This window comes from Triticum aestivum, chromosome 7B (assembly GCF_018294505.1).
Source record: "Triticum aestivum cultivar Chinese Spring chromosome 7B, IWGSC CS RefSeq v2.1, whole genome shotgun sequence".
In the NCBI taxonomy this organism is placed as follows: Eukaryota; Viridiplantae; Streptophyta; class Magnoliopsida; order Poales; family Poaceae; genus Triticum; species Triticum aestivum.
The window spans coordinates 386,980,851-386,991,330 of NC_057813.1; positions in this window are offsets into that span (position 1 = coordinate 386,980,851).

Sequence of the window (10,480 nt, forward strand, 5' to 3'; positions counted from 1 at the left end):
ATAGAAATTTGCTAACTGTGTTGCTCTTGAGCGAGTGAGTGGACCAGGAGCATTGATGCTATCAATTATCTTCTCAGTTTGTACTTCATTAGCAACACGAGGATGAACTGGACGAAGACCTTGTTCTTGCTGATCATTGTCTTTGGTCTGAGCATTGTCTTTGGTCTGAGTATTGTCTTCAGTCTAGTTTGGTGCATAAATGATAAGTTCCTCTTCAGGCTGTGCTTCAGAGGGCATGATTTCACCTGTTCCCATCAGCTTGATTGATTCGCTAGATGGAGCTTCATCAAGTGTACTTGGCAGGAGCTCTCTTTGTGAACCATTGGTTTCATCAAATCGCACGTCCACAGTTTCAACGATTTTGTAGTGATAGAGGTTGAAGACTCTGTAAGAGTGCGAGTCCTTTCCATAACCGAGCATGAAGCCTTCGTGAGCTTTAGGTGCAAATTTTGACTTGTGATGGGGATCCTTGATCCAGCACCTAGCACCAAAGACTCTGAAGTAACTGACATTTGGCTTCTTGCCAGTAAGGAGCTCATAGGATGTTTTGCTCAAAAGCTTGTGGATGTAAACATAGTTGATGATGTGACATGCTGTATCAATAGCTTCAGGCCAGAACTTTATTGGTGTCTTGTACTCATCGAGCATTGTTCGAGCCATCTCAATGAGGGTTCTGTTCTTGCGCTCAACAATGCCATTTTGCTGAGGTGTGTATGGAGCAGAAAACTCATGAGTGATTCCCATTGTATCCAGATAGAGATCAAGCCCGGTGTTCTTGAATTCAGTGCCGTTATCACTTTTGATATGCTTGATCTTGATGCCATAATTGTTCATGGCTCGATTTGCGAAGCGTCTGAAGACATCTTGTACTTCAGTCTTGTAGAGAATTATGTGCACCCATGTATATCTTGAGTAGTCATCAACAGTGATGAAGCCATAGAGACAAGCTGTTGTTGTGAGGGTAGAGTAGTGAGTAGGGCCAAATAAGTCCATGTGTAACAGCTCGAAGGGTTGAGATGTCGTCATGATTGTCTTCGAGGGGTGCTTCGCCCTAGTCATCTTTCCAGCTTCGCAGGCACCGCACAAATGATCTTTCTTGAACTTGACACCTTGATGCCTATGACATGCTTCTTCTTGACGAGTGTGTGTAAGTTCCTCATGCCAGCATGCCCCAGCCTCCGATGCCAGAGCTAGCATTCTGAAGCTTTCGCAAGAAGACATATGGCAAGCTGTGGACCTGCTGAGAAATCTACCATGTATAGATCAACCTTCCGATACCCTTCAAAGAATAGAGACTTGTCAGATTCCATTAGTACAAGGCAACGATATTTTCCGAATAGCACAATCATGTTCAAGTCACAAAGCATTGAGACAGACATTAAGTTGAACCCAAGGGATTCAACAAGCATCACTTTATCCATGTGTTGATCCTTTGAGATTGCAACTCTACCTAGACCCAATACCTTGCTTTTACCAGAGTGAGCAAATGTGATGTGACTCTTGTCGGATGGACGTAAGGTTGAGTCCATGAGAAGACTTTCATCACCAGTCATATGATTAGTGCATCCGTTGTCCATAATCCATTCAGAAGCACGAGGTGTCATTCCCTACAGTGCAGTTAGGAGGATAGGCTTCACAAGGTATGTTGCGAAGCATAAGCAGTTGACGCACACAAGGATTATCACAGCTTAGATCAAGGTTAGAACACACAGTATGACAAGTAAACGATTCACATAGTAAGTCATTTTATCATGCGTCCCTTAATGTGTTTTAGGTCCCCAGCAATAGTATCGGACGCCTTTGATTGCTGGCTGGAGACCATATTCTGCAAAAGAGAGTTAATTCTTCTTCACCACCCACATCTTCAGGGGTGGCTTAGAAGCAATGAATCTAAGTGCAACATCTGAGAATTTTGGCTTTGAAGCCCTAGCAAATAGCCTTGCAGGAGATGAATGATACTCATATGAATAAGCAGAAAAGTTCTTAGTCCTATGAACATAGTGGTTTGAAGACACACATTCATATTCATAAGTTTGAGTACGATTTCCCTGCAAAACATTGGCATTAGGGTGACTCAAGTGAGTCCTGTATCCGTATGAAGCCGTTGGACCATATGATGCCTTTGGTCTGGGGTTTGTCTTCTTCCCTGGTGGTGTCATGATGACATTCACTGGAAGATTCTCAAGACAACTTTTGGGAACCCAGATCTTCTTCACAGGTGGTCCATTCCTGCAGTTAGTACCAATATACCTGGCAAACACTTCACCGTTCTGATTTTTAAATAGTTTATAGTTTGCATCAAAGGATTCATCAATGATAATAGGATTAGCACAGGTAAAGCCAGATAAAGTGGATGGATCCACTGAAGGTTCCTTTGCAGCAACCCATGTTGTTTTGGGATACTGCTCAGGCTTCTAGTAGGAACCATCAGTATTCATTTTCCTCTCGAACCCAACACCCTCTTTCCTAGGGTTTCGGTTCAGAATCTGCTTTTTGAGGACATCGCAAAGTGTCTGATGTCCTTTCAGACTTTTATACATCCCTGTTTCAAGCAATGTCTTCAACCTAGCATTTTCATCAGCAATAGTAGTGGTATCCTCAATAGAGGGGTTAGCTACCACATCAGTAGTTGAAGACAAGGCAACAGTAGCAGCAGTGGAACATTCAGCAACAGAGGTAGCGTTATCACGCTCAATGCATTTCAGACATGGTGGTTCAAATCCATCCTGAGCGGAATGATCTGTTGAGCGCGAAATGACTCATTCTCTTTTTGAAGATCTTGATGAGCCGCTTTCAATTTCTCAAGCTCTTGCTTCCTTTGAAGATAATCATAGGAGAGCTTTTCATAAGTGGTTGAGAGCGTCTCATGAAGACTTTCAAGTTCTTGGTACTTAGCATGAAGATTTTTTATGTCTTCAACTAAGGACTGTTAACGTGTCATTTCCGCGTCCAACAGGTCATCGCTTTTGTCTAACAGTTTTTGAGTATGTTCCATAGCCCTTTGTTGTTCAGTAGCAATTTTAGCAAGTGTTTTGTAGCTGGGTTTGGATTCACAATCAGAGTCATCTTCACTTGATGTTTGAAAGTAAGCATCACGTGATTTTACCTTGGCACCACATGCCATGAAGCAGTAGGTGGGAGCAGGATCATCCATGTCATCAGCTTCAGCGTTGGTGTGGAAGTCATTGTCTTCAGTGTTGAAGATGGACTTGGCAACATAGGCTGTGGCTAGAGCCAGACTTGCAATGCCAGGGTTGGACTCTTCTTCAGGCTCCACCTCCGCCTCCTCAGAAGCAGACTCCTCCTCTGAATCCATTTCCTTGCCAACAAAAGCACGAGCCTTTCCAGATGAGCTCTTGTTATGTGATGAAGATCTTGATGAGGACTTAGAAGAATACTTTGAAGATTTCTTCTTCTTCTTGTCATCAGAATCATATTCCTTGCTCTTCTTCTTCTTCTTCTCATTGTCCCACTGTGGACACTCAGAGATATAGTGTCCAGGTTTCTTGCACTTGTGACATGTTCTCTTCTTGTTGTCATGAGTGGAAGCTTCATCATTTCTTGAGCTAGATCGTGAAGACTTTCTGAAGCCCTTCTTCTTGGTGAACTTCTGGAACTTCACAAGCATGGCAAGTTCCTTTCCAATGTCTTCAGGATCATCAGAACCGCAGTCAGATTCTTCTTCAAATGAGGAAACAACTTTTTCCTTCAAAGTGCAAGTTCGGCCACAATTGGGACCATATATATCTCTTTTCTCAGAAAGCTGGAACTCATGTGTGTTGAGCCTCTCAAGTATATCAGACGGATCGAGTGTCTTGAAGTCAGGACGTTCTTGTATCATGAGGGCAAGGGTGTCAAACGAGCTGTCAAGTGATCTCAGTAGTGTCTTGACGATTTCATGCTTGGTAATCTCAGTGGCGCCAAGAGCCTGAAGCTCATTTGTGATGTCGGTGAGGCGATCAAACGTGAGCTGGATATTTTCATTGTCGTTTCTCTTGAAGCGGTTGAAGAGGTTGCGAAGAACACTGATCCTTTGATCTCTCTGTGTGGAGATGCCTTCGTTGACCTAGGATAGCCAGTCCCAGACTAGCTTTGACGTTTCCAGATCACTCACACGGCCATACTGTCCTTTGGTCAGATGACCACAGATGATGTTCTTTGAAGTGGAGTCCAGTTGAATGAACTTCTTGACATCAGTAGGGGTGACACCTTCACCAGTTTTGGGAATGCCGTTCTTGACGACATACCAGAGGTCGACATCAATGGCTTCAAGATGCATGCGCATCTTATTCTTTCAGTAGGGATATTCAGTTCCATCGAACACGGGACAAGCAACGGAGACTTTGATTATCCCTGCAGTCGACATAGCTAAACTCTAGGTGGTTAAACCGAATCACACAGAACAAGGGAGTACCTTGCTCTGATACCAATTGAAAGTGCTAGTTATCGACTAGAGGAGGGGTGAATAGGCGATTTTTATCAAAGTCTTCAAAACATGGAAGTTTCCAAGACAAATAATAGAAATGACCTAATTGATATGCAGCGGAAGATAAACTACAACAAGCAAGCCATAGTCAAGTATGCAATAATGTGAAAGTACAAAGACTAATAGCAGCTTGGTAGTAAGGATCAGGATGGAAGATAGTATGAAGCCAATCAACAATAACAGTCAAGCAATGAAGTCAAACAGATATGACAAACATGCAATGACTTCACGAAGACAAACTTAAGGTAAGGGGAGTTAGAGGATAGAACTAGTCACTTGTTGAAGACACAGGATTTGTTGGACCAGTTCCAGTTGCTGTGACAACTGTACATCTGGTTAGGGAGGCTGAGATTCAACTCAGAAGACCGCGTCTTCACCTTATTCCCCTTGAGCTAAGGACACATAGTCCTCGCCCAATCACTCTGGTAAGTCTTCAAGGTAGAATTCCGAACCTTCACAGACTTCGTTCACCGGCGATCCACAATGACTCTTGGATGCTCAGAACGCGACGCCTAACCGGCTGGAGGATACACAGTCCTCAAGTGTAATAAGTCTTCAGGTCACACAGACAGAAGACTTCAGTGATGCCTAACACTCTTTGGCTCTGGGTGTTTGGGCTTTGTCCTCGCAAGGATTTCTCTCTCTCAAAGGCTTCGAGGTGGGTTGCTCTCAAACGACAAAAGCTGTAAACTAACTCTGAGCAGCCACCAATTTATGGTGTAGGGGGTGGGCTATTTATAGCCACAAGGCAACCCGACCTGATATGTCCGAAATGACCCTGGGTCACTAAGGAACTGACACATGTTCCAACGGTCAGATTTCAAACACACACGGCAACTTTACTTGGGCTACAAGCAAAGCTGACTCATCCAGCTCTGGATAAGATTTGCTCTCATTGTCTTCGCTCGAAGACATAGGATTTGGGTTGAGCATCACTTCAGTCAATCTGACTTTGTTCAATTGGACCCCACTTAACAGTACGGTGGTTCCTATGACTCAACAAAGAAGAAAAGGAAACAACGAAACAACACAGTCTTCGCGCTCCATAGTCTTCACTCATTGTCTTCTCATGTCATAGTCTTCAATGTGAATATCTTCACATACCACCATTGTCGTCAATGTCTTCATACATTTTTAGGGGTCATCTCCAGTAGGTAAACCGAATCAATGAGGGACACTACCTGCGTTATCCTGCAATTCTCACAAACGCATTAGTCCCTCAACCAACTTTGTCGTCAATACTCCAAAACCAACTAGGGGTGGCACTAGATGCACTTACAATAACGGGATCACATCATTAGGAGAATGATGTGATGGACAAGACCCAATCCTAAGCATAGCACAAGATCGTGTAGTTCGTTTGCTAGAGCTTTTCCAATGTCAAGTATCCTGTATGGGGTATAATATTGATTCACTTGATATGTGTTTTGCACTCAACTCGCGGATTCCCGACGTGACATTGGGTAACCTATGCATAGGGGTTGATGCACGTTCTCGTCTTTTGTTTCTCCGGTAGAAATCTTGGGGCACTCTTTGAGGTTCTTTGTGTTGGATTGAGTATTATGAATCTGAATTTGCTTTGGTGTTATTTTAGTACGAACTCTTGATAGATCGATCGGAAAGAATAACTTAGTGTTATTTTAGTACGAACTCCTGATAGATTGGTCGGAAAGAATAAGTTGGTGTTATTTTAGTATGAACTCTTGGATAGATCGATCGAAAAGAATATGAACTTTGGAGTGATTCTTCGTCGCACGTTGAGGGATGTGTTGGAAATATGCCCTAGAGGCAATAATAAAAGGATTATTATTATATTTCCTTATTCATGATAATTGTCTTTTATTCATGCTATAATTGTATTATCCGGAAATCGTAATACACGTGTGAATACATAGACCACAATATGTCCCTAGTGAGCCTCTAGTTGACTAGCTCGTTGATCAACAGATAGTCATGGTTTCCTGACTATGGACATTTGATGTCATTGATAACGGGATCACATCATTAGGAGAATGATGTGATGGACAAGACCCAATCCTAAGCATAGCACAAGATCGTGTAGTTCGTTTGCTAGAGCTTTTCTAATGTCACGTATCCTTTCCTTATACCATGAGACCGTGTAACTCCCGGATACCGTAGGAGTGCTTTGGGTGTACCAAACGTCACAACGTAACTGGGTGACTATAAAGGTGCACTACAGGTATCTTCGAAAGTGTCTGTTGGGTTGACACGGATCGAGACTGGGATTTGTCACTCCGTATGATGGAGAGGTATCACTGGGCCCACTCAGTAATGCATCATCATAATGAGCTCAAAGTGACCAAGTGTCTGGTCACGGGATCATGCATTACAGTACAAGTAAAGAATTATACATGGGAAGTCGAGTTTCGGCCATCGGGAAAGTTTCGGGGGTCACCGGTATTGTACCGGGACCACAGGAAGGGTCCCGGGGGTCCACCGGGTGGGGCCACCCATCCCGGAGGGCCCCATGGGCTGAAGTGGGAGGGGAACCAGCTCCTAGTGGGCTGGTGCGCCCCCCCTGGGCCCCCTCTGCGCCTAGGGTTGGGAACCCTAGGGGAGGGGGCGCCTCCACTTGCCTTGGGGGGCAAGTTTCCCTCCTTGGCCGCCGCCCCCCTAGGAGATCCCATCTCCTAGGGCCGGCGCCCCCCGTGGGGTCCCTATATAAAGAGGGGGGTGGGTGGGAGGGCAGCCGCACCGTGACACCTGGCGCCTCCCTCCCCCCCTTGCTACACCTCTCCCTCCCGCAAGCGCTTGGCGAAGCCCTGCCGGAATCCTGCTGCATCCACCACCACGCCGTAGTGCTGCTGGATCTTCATCAACCTCTCCTTCCCCCTTGCTGGATCAAGAAGGAGGAGACATCAGGCTGAACGTACGTGTGTTGAATGCGGAGGTGCCGTCCGTTCGGCGCTAGGATCTCCGATGATTTGGATCACGATGAGTACGACTCCCTCAACCCCGTTCTCTTGAACACTTCCGCTCGCGATGTACAAGGGTATGTAGATGCACTCCTCTCTCTCGTTGCTAGATGAACTCATAGATTGATCTTGGTGAACGTAGGAATTTTTTTATTTTATGCAACGTTCCCCAACAGGATGGTTATATGGTCCAACTATATTAGCATTGTTGAGCGATTGCACTAGCGAAAGTACGGACCCTAGCCCTCATTTTCAAGCATTGCAATACCATTTGTGGTCCGTTTTATCAATTGTTACCTTGCTGTTTTTTATTGTTCTTATTACAAAAATTAATATCTACTATCCATATTACACTTGTATCACCATCTTGTCGCCGAACTAGTGCACCTATACAAATTACCATTGTATTTGGTGTGTTGGGGACACGAGAGACTTTTTATTATTTGGTTGCAGGGTTGTTTGAGAGAGACCATCTTCATCCTACACCTTGATGACCCACAAGCATACGAGATCAATTGTAGCCTTTTTGATAAGTAAGAGTGTTGAACCCAACAAGGAGCAGGAGGAAATGACAAGTGGTTTTCAGCAAGGTAATGTCTGCAAGTGCTGAAATTGTAAGTAACAGGGTAGTTTGATAGCAAGATAATTTGTCACGAGCAAGTAACGGTAGTAGTAACAAAAATGCAGCAAGATAGCCCAATCGTTTTGAGGCAAAGGATAGGCCAAAATGGTCTCTTATAATAAGCAAAGCATTCTTGAGGGTACACGAGAATCTCATCTAGTCACTTTCATCATGTTGGTTCATTTCGTGTTCGCTACTTTGATAATTTGATATGTGGGTGGACCGGTGCCCCGCCGCCGACCGTCGGCGACGTGGGCGACCCCGACGGCGGCGGCCGCCGCCACCGACCGCCGCGGCTGTTCTCCTACTTATGATTAACCCCCTCGCAAGCATCCACAACTACGAGAAAAATATTAAGAATAAATTCTAACCATAGCATTAAACTTTTGGATCCAATCGGTCCCTTACGGAATAGCGCATAAACTAGGGTTGAAGCTTCTGTCACTCTCGCAACCCATCATCTAATTACTACTCCACAATGTATTACCTTAGGCACAAATATGGTGAAGTGTCATGTAGTCGACATTCACATGACACCACTAAGGGAATCACAACATACATATTATCAAAATATTGTACACATATCAAGTTCGCATGATTACTTGCGACAAGATTTCTCTCGTGACCTCAGAACAAAAGTAACTACTCACAAATGATAATCATGCTCAAGATCAGAGGGGTATTAAATAGCATATTGGATCTTTACATATGATCTTCCACCAAATAAACCATATAGTAATCAACTACAAGATGTAATCAACACTACTAGTCACCCACAAGCACCAATCTATAGTTTCGGTACAAAGATTGAACACAAGAGATGAACTAGGGTTTGATATGAGATGGTGCTGTTGAAGACGTTGATGGAGATTGCCCTCCCCAAGATGGGAGAGTTGTTGGTGATGATGATGACGATGATTTCCCCATCCGGGAGGGAACTTCCCCCGGCGGAATCGCTCTACCGGAGGGCAAAAGTGCTCATGCCCAAGTTCCGCCTCGAGACGGCGGCGCTCCGTCCCAAAAGTCCTCTCCTTATTTTTTCTAGGTCAAAGTGACTTATATACGAGAAGATGGGCACCAGAGGTGGGCCGGGCTGAGCACACCCCACTAGGGTGCACCTGCCCCCCTCACTAGGTGGCCCTGCTACCTCTTGAGCTTGCGCTGGTTTTCCGTTGAAGAGGAAAGGGTGATGCAGCAAAGTAGCGTAAGTATTTCCCTGAGTTTTGAGAACCAAGGTATCAATCCAGTAGGAGACAACGCACAAGTCACCGAATACTTGCACAAACAATCAACAACTTGCACCCAACGCGATAAAGGGGTTGTCAATCCCTTCACGACCACTTGCAAAAGTGAGATCTGATAGAGATAGATAAACGTTAAGTAAATATTTTTGGTTTATAGATTGGAAAGTAAGATTGCAAAATAGTAGATCGGAAACTAGCAAGATGTAAACGTGATTCAATATAATGAAAAAGAGACCTGGGGGCCATAGGTTTCACTAGTGGCTTCTCTCAAGATAGCAAATATTACGGTGGGTGAACAAATTACTGCTGAGCAATTGATAGAAAAGCGCATAGCTATGACGATATCTAAGGCAATGATCATGAACATAGGCATCACGTCCATGTCAAGTAGACCGTCTCCTGCCTGCATCTACTACTATTACTCCACACATCGACCGCTATCCAGCATGCATCTAGAGTATTAAGTTCATAAAGAACGGAGTAACGCATTAAGAAAGATGACATGATGTAGAGGAATTAACTCAAGCAATATGATGAAAACCCCATTTTGTTATCCTCGATGGCAACAATACAATACGTGCCTTGCTGCCCCTACTGTCAGTGAGAAAGGACACCACAAGATTGAACCCAAAGCTAAGCACTTCTCCCATTGCAAGAAAGATCAATCTAGTAGGCCAAACTAAAATGATAATTCAAAGAGACTTCAAAAGATATCAAATCATGCATATAAGAATTCAGAGAAGAACCAAATAATATTCATAGATAATCTTGATAATAAATCCACAATTCATCGGATCTTGGCGAACACACCACAAAAGAGTATTACATCGAATAGATCTCCAAGAACATTGAGGAGAACATGGTATTGAGAATCAAAGAGAGAGAAGAAGCCATCTAGCTAATAAATATGGACCCGAAGGTCTGTGGTAAACTACTCATGCTTTATCGGAGAGGTAATAGTGTTGATGTAGAATCCCTCCATGATCGAATCCCCCTTCGGCAGGACGCCAGAAAAGATCCCTAGATGGGATCTCACGAGTACAGAAGGTTGCGGCGGTGGAAAAGTGGGTTCGTGGCTCTCCTGGATGTTTTCAGGGTATAAGAGTATATATAGGCGAAGGAACTAGGTCAGGGGAGCCACGAGGGGCCCACGAGGGTGGGGGGCGCGCCCTACCCCCTTGGGCGCGCCCTC